This window comes from Hylobates moloch, unplaced genomic scaffold (genome assembly GCF_009828535.3).
Source record: "Hylobates moloch isolate HMO894 unplaced genomic scaffold, HMol_V3 SCAFFOLD_11, whole genome shotgun sequence".
Lineage (NCBI taxonomy): Eukaryota > Metazoa > Chordata > Mammalia > Primates > Hylobatidae > Hylobates > Hylobates moloch.
This window is the reverse complement of record NW_026652286.1, coordinates 32,991,716-33,016,224: the sequence shown is the minus strand read 5'-3', so window position 1 is coordinate 33,016,224 and position 24,509 is coordinate 32,991,716. Positions and strand designations below refer to the sequence as shown.

General features: G+C 36.0%; 1 protein-coding gene and 1 pseudogene across 2 annotated transcripts in view; one reads left to right on the top strand and one right to left on the bottom strand.

The window, feature by feature from the left end:
- Positions 1-24,509, top strand: part of PDE3B (phosphodiesterase 3B) — a 229,276-nt gene that overhangs the window by 30,121 nt on the left and 174,646 nt on the right. The gene's annotated exons all lie outside the window — the stretch shown is intronic.
- LOC116476487 (mortality factor 4-like protein 1) lies at positions 711-1,821 on the bottom strand (annotated as a pseudogene).

The window sequence follows — 24,509 nt, the reverse complement described above, 5'->3', positions numbered from 1 at the left end:
ATAAGTGAGGTGAAAGTTGCATGTATCATCTTGCTTATATTCCACTGGTACTTAGTCATATGGTCTTACTCAGCTACTAGAGAGATGGAGAAATGTAGTTTTTAGCTGGGGAATCATAGCAAAAACTTTACTTTTTTTTTTTTTTTTGAAATTTAAAGAAAATCTGTTGAAGATCTGAAAAACAATTCCTAAAAGATAGACTTTTCCAGAAAACACTAGCTACACAATGCATTGCGTCTATCACGTTAAAACATGCATTAGACACAAATAGAAAAACCATGAAACAAGCCACCATTCTTCAACAATTTGAGCAAAGATAAAATGCCTAAGTAACAACATGGATGACTTGCAAAGGATGGGCTCTTTAAGCACCATCAAAAAAAAAAAAAGCACAAATGGATGAGTGTGTTCAGTCATATACACTGAATTGAACCTTTGGCACTAGGAATCAGAGTATTTTGTCATATAGCATTAACATGTTATAAAAGTGCGTAGTGTCAAAGGAATAGAATCACCAACATTCGAAAGCAGCTTTGTCAACGAGGCAATAAAACACTCTACAGCATATCCTCTGTTGTCCATCATTGAATACACTGGTAGTGACTTTGAAATGAAAAAAAAAAAGGAGCTATTACCCCTTTTATTTTCTTTGTTTAAAACAAAACAGAAAACAAACATCAGTTGTTACACACTAACATCTTCAAAGCACATCATTTGTGCAAGAGATAGACTAAGAACAAAAATGTGTTTACAGAGATCCAAACATAAGTGAGTGAGAGCGCCTCCCACATGGCTTTCCGATGGTTCTCAGGAGGAGCCACTTCGTAATCTCTGGCACTAAACAAAGTTGCAGAATTCTTTGCCAGGTACTTTAGGAAATCATGAAGATAATTCAGTAATTAAGCAAGGCTCTTCTCATCTAGAGGTGTATAGGCCAACATTGCTCCAATTCGTACAAATAATCTTAGGAGATGTGGCACTCCATACACCTGGGACATGGGTGCCTTGGGGTGATCTGCAAGAATTTCGGCATACTGTGGTCTCTCAAATTTGTAGAGTAGTTGGGTGCCCAACATTACGTTGAAGTATTCTTTTATCCCTGCCACAACTTCATTAACCGCATACTCCTTAGTATCTGTGTTTCCACCACATTTCTTGTAATTTGCATAATCCTCAAGAATAGAATCCACATTCTTCTTGGCAGGAAGTTAAAAGAGCTGTTTTTGCCTGGTAATTAAGTCCCAGTCATCAACAAGCCACAGTTTTAGCTCTTCAGGAATCTTTACTTTAACTTCAACTCTGTTCATGAATGTTTCCTCATTTTCAACAGTAGGATCTACCTGGGCCCTTTTCTTCCGAGGAGGCCAAGGAGTCTCACTGGTACTGCCACCATCTCCATTTCCAGGGGTTTTCTGTTTGTTCTTTTTTGTTTTCACTACAACATTTTTCTGTTGGAGACCAGATGTCTTCTTTCCTGGGGCAGCCCCTCTCATCTTCCCCTCTGCATACTGCTCCTGATTGGCTTTTTGAAGTTCTTACTGTTTCTGCAAATTGGTGTCCTTGTATTTAAGTACTCTGTTCTCTGGAAGCCACTCATCCCAATTTTTATTCCAACCACTGTAATGTATAAAGTATTTCACTTGTTTGTCCTTTATGGCAACCTTTACACACTTTGTTTCATGAAGAAGAGGCCCATGAAAGCACAGCACTCACTCAACCTCTTGGAATTTAGGCTTTGGGTCCTGTTTTGACGCCATTTATAAGTGATTTGCTGCCTCCTCCTTCTTCTACCACCCCCAACTAAAACTTTACTAACTTTGATTTTCAGCTAAGAATCTACTATAGTTGCTGTTATTTGAACTACTTAAAGTGAATATGAGGGTAACAATTAATTAATTTCTGCTTCTTACCCCCATAGGAAAAATATTGAATTTCTATATAGCCCTTACACTTAGGGAGAGGCATCTTGATCCTGATTTCAACTGGGATGAAAAACTGATTTTATTAATATTCTAAGAAAAGCTTTTATTTGTATTTTTATTAAAAATGAAGTTATGTTCAAATGAAAGAGAGTATGTATGAGTCTTGAAAATTGTTACCTTAGGTAAGGCAGGACTACTAAATTTTTTATTTTTATAAAGAAGCAACTCTTGCTCACCAAAGGGCTTGTAGAAATGGTGGGCTGGTTGCCCTCATGGCAGGTATAAAGGATACAGTTGTATAATATTTCTATTAAGGCAGTTTGGGATAAGGGATTTCTTATTGCTTTTAATATATCTCTTCCTTGTTATCACATATTAGGTTGATAAAATTCTTCATCAGGTAGAACTGAAGTTCTCAGAGTTGGAGTTGAGGATGAAAAGCTGCTTTAGAACCTTTTAGGCCTTAAGTCTGTGTTTCTGTTTTCAGGACTGTCTCCTAAAGAGAGGTAACTTTTTTTTCTGTTGGATAGTAAATTATCACCTATTTCTCTATTTCTTAAGAGCAGACATAATCTTTGGGGTTGTTCCTTTATAATCTTGATTCAGTATTTTTTCTTTCTTATTAATATTGTTATTCATTTTATTTTTTGCTTATTTTTAAAAAAATTCAAATAATTTACATATAATAAAATGCATGGGCCTAAATGTAGAGTTGAAGTTTTGATGGTTATATACACTTACGTAATCATGAACCAAAACGATACAGAATCTTTCCTTGAACTTCTTTCTAGTCTGTTCCATCCAGCTCCTCAGAGACAGCCACTTACTGATTTCTATTGCCATATATTTGTTTTACCTGTTTTTTAACCTCTTTAAATGGAATTATACAGTATGCATTCTTTCGTGTTGAGCATCTTTCACTTTATATACTGTCCTGTAATTCATTCATATTGTTTTGTATATCAGTCATGTGAATATATTCAATGAATATGTTCCCTGAATGAATATATTTTATGAATACATCACAATTTATTTATTATTCTGTCACAATTTGTTTATACATTCTTGTGTTGATGAATATTTAGGTTTCCAGTTTTTGCCTTATGAATTAGGCTGCTCTGAGCATTCTTGTGCAAGTCTTTTTTGTGGAGACATGTATTCATTTCTGTTGGGTAAATACCTAAGAGTGAAATTGTTAAGTCAGAGTAGATGTGTATTTAATATTAAAAGAAACTGACATATACTTTTTCAAAGTGGTTGTACCATTTACACTCCTACCAGCAATAAATGAGATTTCCAGTTGCCCCACATCCTCACCAACATTTGATGTCACCATTCTTTTATTTTAGCCATATAGTACCTGTGATATTGAATGCCTTTTTATGTTCTTATTAACCATTTATGTATCTTCTTTTGTGAAATGTTCAAGTCTTTTGCTAATTTTAAAATTGGATTGTTGATTTTCAAAAAATTACTGGTTTGTAGTTGTTTTAGACAGTCATGTGTTGCTTAACAGTGAGGATATGTTCTGAGAAATGTGTGAGGTGATTTCGTCATTGTGCAAACATCATAGAGTACTTACACAAACCTAGATGTTACAGCTTACTCCACACCTAGGCTATATGTTATAGCCTGTTGCTTCTAAGATACAAACCTGTACAGCATGTTACTGTACTGAATGCTGTAGGCAGTTGTAAATGATGCTAAGGATTTGTATATCTAAATATATTTAAACATAGAAAAAGTACGGTAAAAATATGTACACCTGTATAGGGCACTTACCATGAATGGAGCTTGCAGGACTGGAAATTGCTTTTGGTGAGTCAGTGAGTGAGAGGTGAGTGAATGCAAGGTCTAGGACATTACTGTACACTATTATGGACTTATAAACACTGAACACTTAGGCTTTTTAGTTTTCCAATTACTTTATAAAAAAGTAATTGCATCACAATGTCATGACAGCTACAACTGAAAGTTCATTATGTGGCATGTCACTATATTATGGATGTGAGTCCTTTGCCATAGGTATGTATTATGAATATTTTCTCTCAATCTGTTGCTTACCTCTTCATTTTCCAAATATCTTTGGATAAGCAGACATTTTAATTTTAATTCTAATGCACTAATTTTTTTCCTTTACATTTAGTGCTTTTTTTATACCTTAAGAAATTTTTGCTTAAGCATCTCTAAGGTACTCTGTTTTCTTCTAGAAGTTTTATGGTATATGATCTAACTTGAAGTAATTTTTTGGGTATGGGGTAAGGTAGGGAGTCAAAGTTTGCTTTTTCCATGTAGATAACCAGTTGTTCCAGCACTGTTTTGTTGAAAAGACTTGGCACCCTTGTCTAAAATAAATTGATAGTATATTTGTTGGCTTACATATAGGAAGCTAGCCTTAGTTTTTAATTTTTTTTCTGATTTAAATTCTAAAAAAAATGAAAACCAGGGATAGTACCTATAATGGGTAAGATGGCACTTATCTTGTTGTATTTTAGAGTTTTCTGGTGGTGTCATTTTCAGAATACATGTTGAGTTCCTCAGAATAAAGGAAATGAAGCTTATTTCTTTTATTCTCAAGCCAAATCACTGTCTGAGGATTGAGGAAGTAATCCAGGGTTTGATATGGGGCTCATGGCATAAGGTTAGGTAGCCTGTTATCTTTAACTTTCTAGATTACTTCATAAAAATAACTTGCATATGTGTAATGATATCTATGTTTTAGATGTTGTTCAAAGTACTGAATTGTAAACATATTCTCAGTTAATCTTTCCCTCGAATCTTAAGTATTTACCTTTTATTTTTTAAAATTTAAAATAAAAAATTAACAGAGTAAAATAGATGTTTTTTGGTGTATGGTTCTATCAATTTTACCATGAGTATAGATTTTGTATATCCACTACGGCATTCAGGACATAGAGTTGTCCCCTTACTCCCAAAAGTTCCCTTGTGCTTTCTATCCGTTGGTAGTTGTATCTTCCTTCTATCCCTAATCCCTGGTAACTACTAGTCTCTTTTCCTTCACTGTAGTTTTATCTTTTTGATGTCGTAAGTGAAATCACACAGCACGTAACCTTTTGAGACTGGCTTCTTTTATTTAGCATAATGCCTTTGAGATTCATCCGAGTTGTTGCATGAACCAGTTTATATTTTATTGTTAAGTAGTAGTCCATTGGTTGGATGTACCTGTTTATCCATTCATTCACTTTTTTTTTGGGACAGAGTTTTGGTCTGCTGCCCAGGCTTAAGTGAGTGCAGTGACACGATCTTGGCTCACTGCAACCTCCGCCTCCCAGGTTCAAGTGATTCTCATGCCACAGCCTTTGGAGTAGCTGGGATTACAGGCACGTACCACCACGCCTGGCTGATTTTTGTATTTTTAGTAGAAATAGGGTTTTCCCATGTTGGCCAGGCTGGTTTTGAACTGGCCTCAAGTTATTCACCTGTTTTAGCCTCCCAAAGTCCTGGGATTACAGGCATGAGCCACTGCACCTGGCCCATCCATTCATTCTTTGAAGAATAATTAGTTTTTTTTTTTTTTCCAGTTGTGTTGATTAGGCATAGAACTGCTGTAAACATTCACGTACAAGTTTTTGTGTGAACATTAGTTTTTATTCCTCTAGTGTAATACCTGAGAGTGGGATTGCTGGGTCATTTGTTAAGTGTATATTTAACTTTTTAAGAAATTGCCACTGTTTTCCAGAGTGTTCATGTCATTTTGCAGTTTTACCAGCAGTGTATGAAAATTCTAGTAGTTCCACATCCTGACCAGCACTTGGTATTGTTAGTATTTTTTAGTTTAGTCATTCTAGGTGTGTAGTGGTATTGCATCATGATTTAAGTTTGCATTTCTTTAATGGGTAATGATTTTGAGCATCTGTTTTTTATGGGTTTATTTCCATTATATATCATCTTTGGTTAAGTGGATATAAGTCTTTTGTTGGATTTGTGATTTGCAAATATTTCCTTCCAGTTTGTAGCTTGTTTCTTCATTCTATGACCAATGTCTTTCAGAGAACTGAAGATTTTAATTGTAATGAAGTTCAGTTTTTAAATTTTTTATTTTATAAGTTCTTTTGATGTAATATTTAAGAACTTTTTAACCACAGGACATGTATATTTTTTCTTATGTTTTCTTATAAATCTTATAAAAAAGTTTAATAGCTTTATGTTTTACCTTAAGACCTGTGATGCATTTTGAGTTGATTTTTGTATAAAGTGTTAAGTTTAGGTTTATTTTCTCCTACATACAGAATTTCCAATTCTAACATCATTTGTTGTATACTCTCCTTTGTTTATCGAATGGCTTTGGCACCTTTGTCAAGAATTAATTTGCTATATTTATGTGGATTTATTTCCGGGTTATTGATTCGTCACATTGATCAATTGTCATTCCCTCTGCCAATACCACACTGTCTTGATTACTAGAAAATTGTGTAGTGTGAATCTTCTTATCTTTTTTTTTCAAAATTGTTTGACCTTTGCATAAACATTTTAGAATCAACTTGTTTATATCTATGAAAAATTTGGCTGGGATTTTCATTATAATCGCATTAAATTAGTAGAATCAGTTTGGGTAGAATTGACATTTTTAGGCTCTTGAGCCCCTATGCGTGGGCTCACTCACACTCTGTGGAGTGTATTTTCATTTTCAATAAATCTCCACTTTTGTTGCTTCATTCTTTTCTTGCTTTGTTTGTGCATTTTGTCCAATTCTTTGTTCAAGACATCAAGAACCTAGACACCCTCCACCGGTAACATATTTTGGCAAGCCAGCCAGGATGTAAAATAAGTTTGGGATTTATTTTTTTCCTTTTCCTTTCTGCTCCATGCAGGGGAATCTCTCCTTCACTCAGGACCCTTGGTAGGCAGCGCCTAAACACAGAAGCAACTGCAGATTTCTGGCTGGGGTCACTCTGAAGGACTGTCTTCTGTCTTTTCTGGTTGTGGTCCCTGATCCCGACATGTGGAGCAGCTCAGGGCGAACTCACACGTGTTTCAGGCAACTTAAATCTTCTTTTCTTACACTAAATTTTTCCCTTACTCTACTTGACTGGCTAAGGACAAAAAAAACCCACCTAGCCTCCAGTTCCTATCACTACAGTTCACGGAATGGAGCAAAGTCCACTTTGCTCCATCACTCTAGTGGAACAGGAAGCATGCTGTTCCACTGGTGAAAAAGTTTCTCACCAGTCAAAACCAAACTTTCAATTTATGGTATTTTCACCAGTGAAAAGCACACTTTTGACTTAATATTTTCAAACCAGTGAAAAGCATTTTTATCAGTTGAAAGCACACTTTCAAATTGTGATATTTTCAACTTACAGTGCATTTATCTGGACATAACCTCATTGTAAGTCGAGGAGCATACTGAGTGTATATTGCTTTTGTACCACTATGATACAGTTTGGCTGTGTTCTCATCCAAATCTCATCTTGAATGGTGGCTCCCACAATTCCCATGTGTCATTATTTCCAGTGGGAAGTAATTGAATCGTGGAGGAGGGTCTTTCCTGTGCTGTTCTTGTGATAGTGAATAAGTCTCATGAGATCTGATGGTTTTATAAGGGAGAGTTTCCCTGCACAAGTTCTCTCTTGCCTGCCACCGTGTAAGACATGACTTTGCTCCTCCTTTGCCTTCTACCATGAGTGTGAGGACTTCCCCACCACGTGGAACTGTGAGTCAATTAAACCTCTTTCCTTTATAAATTACTCAGTCTCACGTATGTCTTTATTAGCAGTGTGAGAACAGACTAATACACATTGTAAAGCTGAAAAATTGTAAGTTGTACCATCATAGGTTGAGGACTGTCTGTATTTTATTTCTTAGAGCTGTTGTAAATGGTATTTAGAAAGAATTGGTTTCTGGTTCCTCTTTGCTAGTATATAGAAATACGATTGAGTTTTGTGTGTTGGCTTTGTATTCTGTGATGTTGCTGAATTCATTTATTAGTTCTAGAAGCATTTTTCATAGATTTCTTGGGATTTTTCTATGTACAGTTGACCCTTGAATAACGCGGCAAGGTGGAAGTTAAGGATGCTGACCCCTGAAGCAGTTGAAAATCTACAAATAACTTTTGACTCCCCCAAACCTAACTACTGATAGCCTACTGTTGACTGGAAGCCTTACCATCAACATAAACAGTCAATTAGCACATATTTTTATGTTATATATGTTATGTACTATATTCTTACAATAAAGTAGGCTAGAGAAAAGAAAATGTTATGAAGAGAATCACAAGGAAGAGAAAATATGTTTATTGTTTAATTCATGGAAGTGGATTATCATAAAGGTCTTCATCCTCACTGTCTTCACATTGAGTAGGTTGGGGAGGCGGAGGAAGAGGAACAGTTAGTCTGTCTGTCTCAGGGGTGGCAGAGGCAGAGGAAAATCCACATATAAGTGGACCTGTGCAGTTCAAACCTGTGTTCAAGGGTCAACTGTAAATGATAATGTTGTCTGTCAGTAGGACAGTTTGATTTCTTTCTTTCTAATCTGTATACCTTTTATTCGTTATTTTCCTGCTTTATTGCGCTGGCTAGGACTTCCAGTACCATGATGAATAAGATAGATGTGATATTATATTTTTTCCTTGGTTCCAATCTAGGAAACCATTAAATATGATGTTGGCTGTAGCTTTTGTTTAGATGCCCTTTATTATGTTGGGGAAGTTCCTTTCAGTTCTTAGTTTGCTGAGAGTTTTTATCATGAATGAATGTTGAATGCTGTCAAAATGCCTTTTTTTGCATCAATGTGATCATGTGGGTTTGTTTTTAAACTGTTAATATGATGGATTACATTGGTCGATTTAAAAAATATTGAACAGCTTTGCATTCCTAGTATAAATCCCACTTGATTGTGATATATTCTTATACATTGCTGGATTTGATTTGTTGATATTTTATTAAGGATTTTTGTTGTTGCTATGTTGATGAGGGACATAGGCCTGTAGTTTTTTTTCTTTTTTTAGTTTTTGGTATTGGGATAATGGTGACTCTCAAAACGAACTGGGAAGTGTTCCCTCCTGTATTGTCAGAAATGAGTGTTTAGACCTGGTTTTATTTCTTCTTTTTAAAATATTTTTCTTTTATTGATATATAGTATTGATTTTTTTTTTTTTTTTTGAGATGGAGTTTGGCTCTTGTCCAGGCTGGAGTACAATGGCATGATCTCAGCTCACCACAACCTCCGCCTCCCAGGTTCAAGTGATTCTCCTGCCTCAGCCTCCCAAGTAGCTGGGATTACAGGCATGCACCACAATGCCCAGCTAATTATTTTCTGTTTTTATTAGAGACAGAGTTTCTCCATGTTGATCAGGCTGGTCTTGAACTCCCGACCTCAGGTGATCTGCCCACCTCAGCCTCCTAGAGTGCTGGGATTACAGGCGTGAGCCACCGTGCTTGGCCTGATTTTTTTTCTTTTAATGTTGGGTTGAATTTGCTAGTGAAACCATCTGGGTCTAAATTTTTTTTTCTTTTTTTTTTTTTCTTTTTTGGAAAGCTTTAAACTATGTATTGAACTTATTTAATAGTTATAGAATTATTCAGAATATCTATCTCATCATTGGTGAGCTTTGGTAGTTTGAATTTTTCAAGTAATTGATTCATTTCATCTAAGTTACTGAATTTATGTGTAAAGTGTTATTTGTAGTGTTATTTTATTATCCTTTTAATATCTATGGAGTCTATAGTGATATTCCTCTTTTATTCTTGTTATTGGTAATTTATGTCTGTCTTTTTCTTTATCAGTTTTGTTTGAGGTTTATAAATTTTTAAATCTTTTCAAAGAATGAGATTTGGTTTCATTAATTTTCTCTATTTTTCTGTTATCACTCCTATTGATGTCTGAGCTGATCATTATTTCTTTTTTTTCTGCTTGCTTTAGGTTTATTTTGTTTTTCTTTTACTAATTTGTTAAGATGGAAACTTAGATGATTGATTTTGGATTTTTCTTCTTTTCTAATATAAGCATTAGATTCTTTGAGTTTCCCTGTAAGCACTACGCTAGCTGTATGCTATAAATTTTGATAGATTGCATTTTAGTTTTTATTTGGTTCAGACTATCTTCTAATTTCTCCTTAAACTTCCTCTTTGAACGCTGGCTTATTTAGAAGTTATTTAATTTCTAAGTGTTTGAAGTATTTCTGCCCTCTTTTTGTTACCTATTTCTGGTTCAATTTCATTATGATCAGAGAACATACTTTGTGTGATTTCAATTCTCTGCATATATTTGGTGTCTAGATATGAGATTTTATCTGCGGTACTTATCCTGGATAGATTTACTAGATTGTAGATTATGTCAGTCTTCAGTTTTGCTAGAAAATGCCAAATTGTTTTTCAAAGTTTGAAAGTATTGGGGGAACCCGCCCCCCGTATTTCAACGTATGTTCTTTCTATTTTCTGTAAGTGTCGGCCAGTTGAGAAATAAAGAGAAAGAGTACAAAGAGAGGAATTTTACAGCTGGGCCTCTGAGGGTGACATCACATATCGGTAGGACCATGATGCCTACCTGAGCCTTAAAGCCAGCAAGTTTTATTAAGATTTCAAAAGGGGAGGGGATACAAGAACAGGGAGTAGGTCACAAGATCACATGCTTCAAAGGGCAAAAAGGAGAACAAAGATCACATGCTTCTGAGGAAACAGTACAAGGGCAAATTCAGAACTACTGATTAGGGTCTTTGTTCAGCTGTGCACGTATTATCTTGATAAACATCTTAAACAACAGAAAACAGGGTTCGAGAGCAGAGAACTGGTCTGACCTCAAATTCACCAGGGTGGTGACTAGTAAGACTGAGAGTACTGCAGGAGACCAGGGCATATTTCAGTCCTTATCTCAACCGCTTAAGACAGATACTCCCAGAGCAGCATTTATAGACCTCCCCCGAGGGATGCATTCCTTTCCCAGGGTCTTCATTATTAATATTCCTTGCTAGGAAAATAATTTAGCGATATCTTCCCTACTTGCACATCTGTTTATAGGCCCTCTGCAAGAAGAAAAATATGGCTCTATTCTGCCCGACCCTGCAGGCAGTCAGACCTATGGTTGTCTTCCCTTGTTCCCTAAAATCGCTGTTACTCTGTCTTTTTTTTCAAGGTGCACTGATTTCATATTGTTCAAACACACATGTTTTATAATTAATTTGTACAGTTAACACAGTAGTGGTCCTGAGGTAATGTGCATCCTCAGCTTATGAAGATGACAGGATTAAGAGATTAAAGTAAGACAGGTGTAAGAAATTATAAAAGTATTAATTTTGGGAACTGATAAATGTCCATATTAAAATGAAATCTTCACAATTTATGTTCAGAGATTGCAGTAAAGACAGGCGTAAGAAATTATAAAAGTATTAATTTTGGGAACTGATATATGTCCATATTAAAATGAAATCTTCACAATTTATATAAGTTCCACTGCCGCGGCTCCAGCCGGTCCCTCCGTTAGGGGTCCCTGACTTCCCGCAACATGAAAGTAGTTGTACGAATCTATTGCACCACTCCCCCTGCCCCAGAATGGGATATGAATGTTCTATACCCTCCCTAAACCTACTTTGTATTTGGTTTATTCATTATTCTAGTCTTGGAAGACAATTAATCACTAAGGGAACATTTTTCTCATCTTTTTTTTTTTTTTTTTTTTTTTAAATGGAGTCTTGCTCTGTTACCTGGGCTGGAGTGCAGTGGCACAATCTCGGCTCCCTGAAACCTCCATCTCCTGGGTTCAAGTGCTTTTTCTTCCTCAGCTTCCCAAGTAGCTGGGATTACAGACGTGCACCACCATGTCTGGCTAATTTTTGTATTTTTATTAGAGACAGGGTTTCACCATGTTGGCCAGGCTGGTCTTGAACTCCTGACCTCAGGTGATCCACGCACCTCGACCTCCCAAAGTACTAGGATTACAGATGTGAGCCACTGCACCTGGCCTCATCTTTCATGAGTTAAGTTTTATATCATCCTTAATAATTTAGGGTATCACAGTAAGCATACTGAAGTTGAAAACTCAAGTAGGTTTTGGTTATCATTCCAAATGACTTGAAGTTTCTCATTGGTCATGGAGTTTTGGCTGTGAAACAGGACCTGGGGCTGCCTCTAGCCAGAGTGATTCTACCTGTGCCACAGGTGAACAGGTAAGCCCTTTTATGGTTGCTGAAATAAGTCCATATCCTAGAGATGAGATTAGATTTTCACTAATATCTACTTCCAGTCTTCATGATTTAAATGGTGAAGTTCTTCAGTTTTGTACAGGTAAAAGAAATTCTTCACCTAATTCTAAGTTTTTACCTAACTTCTTCAACCAGTCTTTTCATTGCCTGATAGAATTCTGCATGGGTTTTTAATTTTTTTAAATTTTAAAATTTTTTTACATTCTTCCTATCTGACAAAGACACAAATCTTCCATTCGAATTCTACAAATCTCTTATACCTTTATCTGAGTCTATGTTTTCAACCAAGTGCTAATGACGAATATTTAATTCCATCCTTGAAGGATAGTTGATTGTGGGCATCTACTGTATTTCATAACCTTTGTCATACAAGTTATATAATTTTTAGTGCTTAAACTATACTTTAAAGAAAATAATAACAGTGATTAGTAGAGCTTACTTAGCCCTGAATTAATTTGAGACTGTTGAAATAGTGGTCAATTTTTGAGACATAGAAGGAAAGTTTTTTCCTTGGGGATAAGTTATTTTAACCTGAGACATTTTAAATGACAGGAAAACATCTAGCTTTCTTTTTTTATGAGTGATTAAAATTTAAAGAGGAAGGTAAAGACTGAATTGGCTTTATACTTACTTTAAATTTTAAACTACCTTACCATCTATTTAACTTAAAAATAAGCCACTTTTATTATTCAGTTAACAAACTGAATATCATTCTTTTTTTTTTTTTTAAAGACAGAGTCTCGCTCTGTCGCCCAGGCTGGAGTGCAGTGGCGTGATGTTAGCTCGCTGCAAGCTCTGCCTCCTGGGTTCGTGCCATTCTCCGTCTCAGCATCCCTAGTAACTGGAACTACAGGCGCCTGCCACCACGGCTAGCTAATTTTTTGTCTTTTTATTAGAGACGGTGTTTCACCGTGTTAGCCAGTATGGTCTGGATCTCCTGACCTCATGATCCGCCCGCCTTGGCCTCCCAAAGTGCTGGGATTACAGGCGTGAGCCTCCACGCCTGGCCATTCTTTTATTAAAATAATTTTTATAGTAAAAATGCAAGTGTATTATGCTAGTTATATTTATTCCTTTTGGTAATATGGTTTTATTAAACTTGAAATTCCTTCCAACTATCCATGTGTTACTCAGAGGTATGAGAATGAATTAGCCAAACAATTTGAACAAAAGTTAAGATAATAGACATTTAGAATGCTTCTTGCTAGAATGAAGTTCTGATTTGTGAAGAATATTACTTTATCAGGTAGGGAAGATATATAAAGGCAGAAAAATTATTAAATTGTGACTTCCTAAATGTCTACTTAAAAACAAATTTATAGTAAGTTTATAATGTTATATTGAATTGGTTTGAATTATTTGAATCTTAAAATATAGTGTGGAAGCTTTTTTCTAAAGTATATATTATTAAAAGCTGAGAAATATTTAAGTGGTTGAAAGCCAGTGGGAAATGTGAAGCAAACTGCTAATGCAACTGGGGAGACAATAGAACTATGTTTATTTAATATTAAGCATTAAACTTATGAAGATTTTACTGGAAATTTGATTGGTTTTTCTGTCACCCAAGGGTATTTTAAGCCCATTTTATGCATTATACCTGGGCTGTACCAACAGCAGATGGAAAGTTCCCAGGGGAACTTTCCAACTGACCCATAATTTGAGATAAGATGATAATTTACAGAGCTACAAAAATAGTCTTGGGGTTTGCCACTGTTTTTGTTTTATTTGCCTATCAGATCTTTTGTCACCTTTTCTCTCACAGATCATATGGATGACATACAGTTCTGTTTGTCAATATCCAATTGATTAGCATATAGTTATAAGATTATAATTCAAGAGGTGGAATGGATGCTAATTGGAACTCCTATTAGGAATTTGCTCATCAACATATTTCTTTTTTTGAATAATCAAAATATATACTTTTCATTATATAGATTCAGAAAGGTTCTGAAAACATAGGAGATATTTTCTTTTAAAGCTGCACTCAGAATTTTATTTCTGTGATACTCAGGTGAAAGTATGTAATTTCCCTTTTCATTTAATTTTATTAAAATTGAATTAAAATTTTCTTTCTTTCTTTCTTTCTTTCTTTCTTTCTTTCTTTCTTTCTTTCTTTCTTTCTCTCTCTCTCTCTCTCTCCTCTGTCTTCTCAGAGAGAACATGAGTATTTTCAGGAAATTAGAGATTTGAATTTGAAATATTTTTTGTATATCAAGCAATCCATCAATCTTTGTTTAACTATGGAATCTTTAGAACATCAGAGTTGCATGTTTTCAAGCTTAGAGAAAAATGGACACACCGAATCCTAGCAACTGAAAGCAAATAGACATACGTCAGTATCTGTGTATAGTGCTGACACTTATGTCAGCACTTTGTCCTATTTGCTTGGGAACTCTTGTTTAATAGTGTGTTTACAATGAGGCCTTTCAGTGGAGAGGGCTACATGACTGAATGTGTGTGTACTCTGTATTGTCTGAGTACATTCTATGTGTAAACTTTAAGATATGTTTATAGACATGTTTGTTATTGACATTTAGTCTTGTGTTTATTTTATTTCTCAGAAGTATTTTATTTGTTCATTTTTGATAACTAGCACTCAGCCATTCACTTTTTATTGCTAATTTTGGTGTCTTTGTGTAGGTCACTGAGTGTGATTCTAGATAAGTTATTACAGCTAGATCTATGTGGCTCATCAGCCACATATTTGGTTTTGTTGCTGTTGTTGTTGTTGTTGTTTGTTGTTTTGAGACAGAGTCTTGCTCTGTCGCCTAGGCTGCAGTGCAGTGGCATGATCCTGGCTCACTGCAACCTCTGCCTCCTGGGTTCACGCGATTCTTCTGCCTTAGCCTCCCCAGTAGCTGAGATTACAGGCGCCCACCACCATGCCTGGCTAATTTTTGTATTTTTAGTAGAGGTGAAGTTTCGCCATGCTGGCCAGGCTGGTCTCGAACTCCTGACCTCAGGTGATCCACCCTCCTCAGCCTCCCAAAGTGCTGGGATTACAGGCCTGAGCCACTGTATGCATCCCACATATTTGTTTTAGAGAGGGAAGTTTGTGCAATTAAAGGTGAAATAATCTGGATTTGTCATTAAGTCCTATGATTTCATTGTGCTTTAGTTTTCTGAACAGATACAATGAAAATTATCTACTAAGAGTTTAAAATATATCGCTGAGGGTTAAAATAAAGTTCAAAGTACTCCCAAGTATTATGGGAATTTGTCTGTTTCTTGGGAAGCAGGGTAGATGTTATCTAAGTGGAAAAGACCAGTGGGCAATTTGAAATGTTAGACTTGGAGCTTGGAAAGAGAGAATAAGGCTAGAGTTATACTCTAGAAGTTACTCAGTATATTTTATTGAAGGCCTAATATATGTCCTTTAAGATTGAGACCCTGGAATTAATGCAGACCACAAGACTAGCATCTCCTTTGCTTGTGGAATTAATAGTCTGGTTACTAGATTCTAGAGGGAGGATTATTTGCTTAGAAGTCATACGTGAAGCTTGGGAATGGATGAGACTGAACAAAAGAGTATAGATATGATTAAAACAATTAAGGACACAGTGACTTTGGGAAATACATTATGTAGGTTTTTAGGAGAAAGACAAGGACTGTGGGGGAAGTACCTATGTTTAGTGATTGGCATGATGAAGAGTCAGTGAAGAAAAGAGGATCAGAGTGTCAGGGATTTGGGGGATTTATCATTAAGCTAATTAAATTTAAGCTCCAGGTTTGTTGCTTACAGAAAATCCTTTCAAGTCTCCGGGAGGAAGGTTTTCACATGGGCATATGTTTCTGTAGGATTCCCAAAAGTAAGGCATTTTGAAATTGCTATTTCTTTCATTCTGACTTACCCTCATGTCATATGTCATTAGAGTGGCTGCAGGCATTTTTGCGATCCAGATAAGGGGAGGTTGAATAGGATTTACATTTATTTTGGGAGGCATATATTTATGTGGCCATGTCACTTCTGAATATAGACTAACTGTTCTGGTGTAGGAATGATATCAAGGAATACTGTTACTCACTGTGTTAACAGTGTTATGACACAAAGATGCAAGGCTAGAGATCACCTGGTGATATGACGTGTCCTATAATGCATCACATTTAGAAGTATGTGGTAGATAAGAGAAACAAAATTTGAAATACACGGGGCCGGAAGCTAGTCTGGGAAAAATTCTTCCAAATCGAATGGTTTATAAATGAAAGAAAATATATGAGTTTCTCTAAATTTGACGATACTAAAATTTTATGACATTACCAGTAGTAGTTTGTGAACAGTTTGTGAAGACTATTTTGTAAAATATAAATAACAATTTAACCTTTTGAAAATTAAAAAAAAATTTATAGAAAACCTTACATGTAATTGCCATATGAAGAGGTGATAACAAAAGTTATGCAAAAAATATGTAGAAATATACTAGAAGTGTGTCAAGGAGTTTATTGATAACATTATTGTTATTTTTTCTGGATTCTTGTGATGTTTATGATGCTGTGACTTTTTTTTCTCATTCTAAGTAAGTATTCACCTTTGTACCTAATTTTGTATTAGTAATTTTGCTTCCTTTTTTAAAGAAGGTCCCCTAAATTCTGTAAGGTTCAGGCCCAACAATACCTGGGAGGCACAGAATCATGGAAGTTAAGAGGGGACAAATCACGGATGGAGAATATGTACTGTTTTAAATGATGCGTTGGGGTAGGTAAGGAAGGCAGTTGCATTTGGCGATTCAGAGATTATTGATAATCTTCACTAATGAGTATGAATTTGGGAGTGAGAAGTGGAGGTTGTGTACTTTTTAAAGAAAGTGGCAGTAGAGTCCAAGAACAGTAGCTTTTGAGGAAAGCAAGGTCCAGGAAAGTTTTTTTGTATGTGTGCAAGCTTCAAAGGTAGATGGACATCTAAATATTTTAAAGGATGGGAAAACATGCAAATAGCACAGAAGGAAAAATGAAAGACAATAGCAAGAGAGGTTAAAGCAGTGTAGAAATAGTGACGAGAGCAGGGAGGAAAAAGGAAATGAGATCAAGACATAGGAGTGTTCTAAATAGTAGAATTCAGTGAAGGTGATTTAATCGTGACTGTATTAGCACTGTGCTAGTGCTGAGTGCAATAATTGATTTTCATAATGCTGTAATTTTTCTGTAAATCAACATTTTATGCTTAGTTCATTAAGATTTATTATACAATTTATAAAGATTTACAGTCACATAATTTATAAAGATTTTCATTTGGATGTTTAAAGTGAAATGTTCCATGACATAGTTGGAAGATAATTATCTTATCTAAGTAGTTGAATATGTTAAAATTAATCTTCCAGAATTTTTTGACTCTATCAAGTGATTGCCCCAAATCAGCTTAAAGATATTATCAAGTATTTTGCTAGTAAGTTATGTAAACTAATTAGTAGAAAATACATGAAATAATCTTATTTTCTCTTAGTTTTATAGATGGTATGGAAAAAGGTACAGAATTGAGGGACAGGTAGGATATTTATTATTACTTTTTCCATTTCACTCATCAAAATGTATTGAGTGTTTATTATATGCCAGGAACAGGTCTAGGTGCTGGAGATAGAGCAATGGACCACACAAAATTTCTGCCTTCATGGAATTTACATTTTAATGGAAGAGACAGAATATAAGCAAATAAGCATGTATGGATATATTGTCAGATAGTAATGTGTGTTACGAAGAAAAATAAGGGAGAGTAAGGTGACAGAGAGTTGTATAGGATGATATTTCAGATAGTGTGGTAAGGAAAGCCAGGTAGACACTTATATGTTGCTTTTTGTCAGTGTATTTAGAAAACTATTTTATGCAAGTCAAATTGTATTTACTAAGATCAAATCATTTACAATTTAATAGGAGCAACATCTGCTTACCTCAGTTTTCCCTTCTGAAATTATTGATTTATAATAGTACCAGGCTAGGTGTGGTGGCTCATGCCTGTAATCCCAGTACTTTGGGAGGCTGAGGTGGGAGAATCGCTTGGGTGCAGGAGTTTGAGAACAGCCTGGGCAAGATGCTGAGACCCCCATCTCTGCAAAAATAAATAATTAAAAATCAGCTAGGCATGGTGGCATGTATCTGTAGTCCCAACTACTTGAGAGGCTGAGGCAGGAGGATCCTTTGAGCCCAGGAATTTGAGGCTGCAGTAAGCTATGACCATGCCACTGCACTCCAGCCTGGGTGACAAAGCAAGACCCTATCTCTAAAAATGATACATATAATAATAATAGTATCTACACCATAGGTTTGTTGCATGATTTAAATAAGATTTTGTATGACTGTTTTGGTGCAGTGCTCTTACTCCTCACTTTATATGAAGTATGCCTGTAAAAGGGAATAAAACTTATTATGTTTCACAGATACTGTGCTTTTCACAAATTGGAGGTTTGTGGCAGCGCTGTGTTGAGCAAGTCTGTTGGCACCATTTTTCCTACAGCATATGCTCACTTTGTGTCTTCGTATCACGTTTTGGTAATTCTTGCAAAAAAAATTTAATTTTTTATTAGTATATCTGTTATGACTGTTTGTGATCAGTGATCTTTGATGTTACTACTGTAATTGTTTTGAGGCAACATGAACCACTGCACCCAGAGAAGAGAGCTAACTTAATTGATAAATGTGTGGGTTCTGACTGCTCTACCAGCTGGCTCTTCCTCTATCTTTCTCCCCTGTCCCTGGACCTCCCTATTCCCTGAGACACGGCAATAATGAAAATGGGCCGATTAATAATCCTACAGTGGCCTCTCAGTGCTCAAGAGAAAGGAATAGTTGCACATTTCTTACCTTAAATAGAAAGCCAGAATGATTGACCTTAGTGAGGAAGGCATGTGAAAAGCTGACGTAGACCAAAATGCTAGGCTTCTTGAGCCAAACAGTTAGTCAAGCTGTGAATGCAAAGGAAAGGTTCTTGAAGGAAATTAAAAGTGCTTCTCCAGTGAACACAGAAATGGAAGTGACCAGCTTTACTGCTGATATGGAGAAGTTCGAGTGGTCTGGATAGAAAATCAAACCAGTCAGAACATTTCCTTAAACCAAAGCCTAACCCAGAGCCAGGCCCTAACTCTTCAATTCTGTGAAGGCTGAGAGAAGTAAGGAAGCTGCAGGAGAAAAGTTTGAAGCTAGCGGAGGTTAGTTCATGAGGTTTTAGCAACTATCTCCATAACATAAAAGTGCAAGGTGAAGCAGGAAGTGCTGATGCAGAAGCTGCAGCCAAGTTATCTAGAACATCTAGCTAAGGTAAGTGGAAGGTGGCTGCACTAAACAACAAATTTTCAATGTAGGTAAATCGGCCTTCTATTGGAAGAAGATGCTAGGACTTTCTAGCTAGAGAGAAGAAGTCAATGCCTGGTTTCAAAGCTTCAAAGTCTAGGCTGACTCTCTTGTTAGAGACTAGTGCAGCTGATAACTTTAAGTTGATGCCAGTGCTTATTTCCCATTCTGAAAATCCTAGGGCCCTTAAGAATTATGGTAAATCTACTCTACTTGAGCTCTGTAAACAGAACAACAAAGCCTAGATGACAGCACATCTGTTGATAGCATAGTTTACTGAATATTTTAAGTCCACTGTTGAGATCTACTGCTCAAAAAAAATATTCCTTTCAAAATATTACTGCTTATTGACAGTGCAGCTAGTCATCATCCAAGAGCTCTGATGGAGATGTACAAGGAGATAAATGTTGTTTTCATGCCTGCAAACATAACATCCATTCTGCAGCCCATGGATCAAGGAGTAATTTTGACTTTCAAATCTTATTGTTTCAGAATTACATCCCATAAGGCTATAGCTGCCATAGATTGATGGATGTGTGCAAAGTAATTGGAAAACCTGGAAAGGACTGACCATTCTAGATGCCCTTAAGAACATTTGTGATTCATGGGAGGAGATCAGAATATTGACATTAACAGGAATTTGGAAGAAGTTGATTCCAACCCTCATGAATGACTTTGAGGGCTTCAAGATGTTAGTGGAGGAAGTAACTGCAGATGTGATGGAAATAGAAAGGGAATAAATAGAGCCTGAAGATGTGACTGAATTACTTCAGTGTCATGAAAAAACTTGAACAAATGAGGAGTTACTTTTTATGGATGAGCAAAGAAAGTGGATTCTTGAGATGGAATCTACTTCTGGTAAAGATACTGTGAACATTGTTGAAATGACAACAATGGGTTTACATAAACTTAGTGGATAAAGCAGTGGCAGCATTTGAGAAAATTGACTCCAATTTTAAAAGAAGTTCTAGTATGGATAAAATGAAGCATTGGATGCTCCAGAGAAATTCTTCCCGAAAGGAAGAGTCAATTGATGTGGCACACTTCACTGTTGTCTCATTTTAAGAAATTGCCACAGGCCACCCCGCCTTCAGCAACCACCACCCTGATAAGTCAGCAGCCATCGGTATTGAGGCAAGACCTCCCACCAGCAAAAGAATTACAATTTGCTGAAGGCTTAGATGATCATTAGCATTTTTCAGCAACAGAATATTTTTAGATTAAGGTATGTACATTGTTCTTTAAGACATAATGCTACTTAGCACTTTACTACAGTATAGTGTAAATATGCTACAGTATAGTGTAAATATACTTTTTATGCACTGGGAAACCAAAAATTTCATGTGACATGCTTTATTCTGATACTTTATTTCAGTGGTCTAGAACCACATTTGCAGTATCTCCAAGGTATGCTTGCATTTATTATGTCTGCTTTTATGTGAACCAAATAAGTTATAATCCTCTATTAAATACCTTTCTTTTCTGTAGATACCTCCAAATTACAGAATGAAGCTTCTGTGTTTTTTCAACTTGGAGATTAAATAATTGTTTTAAATTGAGGCACATGCATATAATGTAAGGTATGTTAGTCTCAGATATACTACTCAGTGAATATATATATATACCTGTATAGTTGCCACACAGATCCAAGTATGCCATATTCCCAGCCCACCAGAAGAAATCTTTGTTCACCCTTTGAGTTATTACTACCTTCTGTAGGTATCCACTGTTCTGACTTCCATTTCCATCAATTTGTTTTCTCGTTTTTGAATTTCATATTTCTGACTTCTATTTCCATTTCTATTTTATGAAAATTCAAAAAAGGCAAAACAATTTTATTTATTTATGGTTTGTTACCTTTTTTATCTGGCTTCATTTGCTGAAAACAACTCCTACAAGATTCATCCACATTGTTACATTATCACCAGTTTGTTGGGTTTCAGTTCTGTATAGTGTTCCATAGTTTAAATGGACCACAATTTATTTATTCATTTTCCAGTTTATGGACGTTTGGATTATTTTTATTTTGAGGGAGTAGTTATGAAGAAAGCTTGTGTGAACGTTTTTATACATCATTTTGGTAGACATATGTACTAATTTTGTTGGCTATATACAAGGAGTGGGTTTATTGAGTCATAGGGTAGGTATATATATTTTTAAAATAATTATTTTTTTTAAGTTCTGGGGTACATGTTCAGGATGTGCAGGTTACTTAGATAAACATGTGCCATGGCGGTTTACCGGACCTGCTAACCCATCACCTAGGTATTAAGCCCAGCATGCTTTAGCTCTTTTCCCTAATGCTCTGCCTCCCCACCCTCCCCCAACAGGCCCCAGCAAGTATTGTTCCCCTCCCTGTGTCCATGTGTTCTCATTGTTTGGCTCCCACTTATAAGTGAGAACATGCAGTGTTTGGTTTTCTGTTCCTGTGTTAGTTTGCTAGAATAATGGCTTCCAGCTTCATCCATGTCCCTACAAAGGACATGATCTCATTCCTTTTAATGGTTGCATACTATTCCATCATGTGTATGCACCATTTTCTTTATCCAGTCTATCATTTTTTTTTTTTTTTTTTTTTGAGTCAGAGTCTGGCTCTGTCCCCCAGGCTGGAGTGCAGTGGCACCATCTCGGCTCACTGCAAGCTCCGCCTCCTGGGTTCACGCCATTCTCCTGCCTCAGCCTCCCGAGTAGCTGGGACTACAGGCGCCCAACACCACGCCCGGCTAATTTTTTTGTATTTTTAGTAGAGACAGGGTTTCACTGTGTTGGCCAGGATTGTCTCGAACTCCTGACCTCGTGATCCGCCCACCTCCGCCTCCCAAAGTGCTAGGATTACAGGCTTGAGCCACCGCGCCCGGCCTCCAGTCTATCATTGATGGGCATTTGGGTTGATTCCATGTCTTTGCTGTTGTAAATAGTGCTGCAGTGAACATATGTGTGCATGTATAATATACTGATTTATATTTCTTTGGGTATATACTCAGTAATGGGATTGCTGGGTCAAATGGTATTTCCGGTTCTAAATCTTGGTGGAATTGCCACGCTGTCTTCCACAGTGGTTGAACTAATTTACATTCTCATCAACCATGTAAAAGTGTTCCTGTTTCTCCACAACCTTGCCAGCATTTGTTGTTTCTTGACTTTTTAAATAATCACCATTCTGACTGGCGTGAGATGGTATCTCATTGTAGTTTTGATTTGCATTTCTCTAATGATCAGTGATGTTGAGCTATTTTTCATATGTCTGTTGGCTACATGTATATCTTTTTTTGAGAAGTGTCTGTTCATATCCTTTGTAGGGTAGGTATACTTAACTTCAGTAGAAACTCCAAGCAGTTTCCCAAGTTGTACCAGTGTATTCCCCAAAAGCATTAGGTGAGAGTTTCATTTGCTTCACATTCTCAAGGACACTTCCAGTGAGTGAAGTCTTTAGCCATTCTGGGAGGTGTATATTTGTGTATCATTGTCATTTTAATTTGCATTTCTGTGGTGCTGATGATGTGCGAGTGCTTCTATATATGTTGACTGGCCATTTGGATATTGATACTCTCTTTTGTGAAATTTCTCTTTAGATCTTTAGCCCTTTAAAAAATTGGATTCTTTGCCTTATTTATTATTGATTTATAGTAATTCTTTATATTATGTATTTTATATACAAAACTTTTGTGGGATATATGTATTGGGAATATCTTCTGGTCTGTGGCTTATCTCTTACTGTTTTAATCTTAATGGTGTCTTTTAGGGAACGAAAGTTCCTAGTTTTCATGAAGTCCAACTTATTTTTTTCTTTGGTAGTTTAGTGCTTTTGAATATTAATTTAAAAAATCTTTGCTTACAGGAAGATCACAAAGATATTGTCCTACATTTTGTTCTAGAAGTTTTGTAGATTTATCTTTCACTTTTTTTTGAGGCAGGGTCTTGCTCTGTCACTCAGGTTGGAGTGCAGTGGTGCAAATATAGCTAAGTGCAACCTTGACCTCCTGTGCTCAAGTCAGCCTCCTGCCTCCACCTCCCTTGTAATTGGGACCGCAGTGCATACCACCATGTCCAGCTAATTTTTTGATTTATTTTTATAGAGGTAGGCTCTTACCATGTTGCCCAGCCTGGCCTCACACTCCTGGGCTCAAAGGATCCTCCCCCCTTGACCTTCCAAGGTGCAGGGTCTATAGTTGTGAGCCACCACACCTGGCTACCTTTCACTTTTAAATATGTGATCTAGAATTAATTTTTGTTCATGGTGTGCAATTGGGATTAAGGTTTTTGTTTGTTTGTTTGTTTGTTTGTTTGTTTTACTGGTTTACAGTGCTCTAGCACCATTAATTGAAAAGATTGTCTTTTCCCTTCAGACTTGCAGTGGTCTTTTTCATAAACTAAGTGACTGTTTATATGTGGATCTGTTTTTGGACTCTGTTCCTTTGGTCTATTTATGCATTCTTTGGTTGTTGTCACACTCTTCAATATAATAAATCTTGAAGTCTGATAGTGTCAGTTCTCAACTTCGTTCTTAAAGATTGCCTTGGCTAGTCTAGGACCTTTGCATTTGTATGTAATTTTTAGGATCCTTAGGTCAATTTCCACAAAAAAACTTAATGGAATTTTGATTTGGTTTGCATTGTATCTATAGATTAATTTGGGGAGGATTGGCATAGCAATATTGAATCTTTCGAACCATGAACATGATATATTTCTCCATTTATTTACATCTTAAAATTTTTTTCTCAATTTTTAGTTTTCAGTTGTAGATGTCTTTATTCATTGGTATTTTATTTTCTTATGTTATTTTATAAGTGATGTTTCATAAATTTCATTTTTGATTGTTGTTGTTATATAGAAATAGAAAAATCTTGAGCTTGTGTTAAACAACGTTACTAAATTTGCTTATTCATTGTAGCTGGTATATAATCATGTTACCTGTTTTCTTTTTGATCTTTGTACTTTCCCACCCTTTTATTGCCTATTTTCCTGACTGTAACCTTTAGTATAATGTTGAATAGAAGTGATGATAGTGGACAATCTTCTTTTCTCTTTAACCTTGGGGGAAGTATTGAACAGTTTACCAATCTAATAAATAGATTGGTATTAGCAGTAGGTTTGTGTGTATGTGTGTGTGTATTATTACTATTATTTTTGGTGATAGCTACCTTTTATCAGATTAA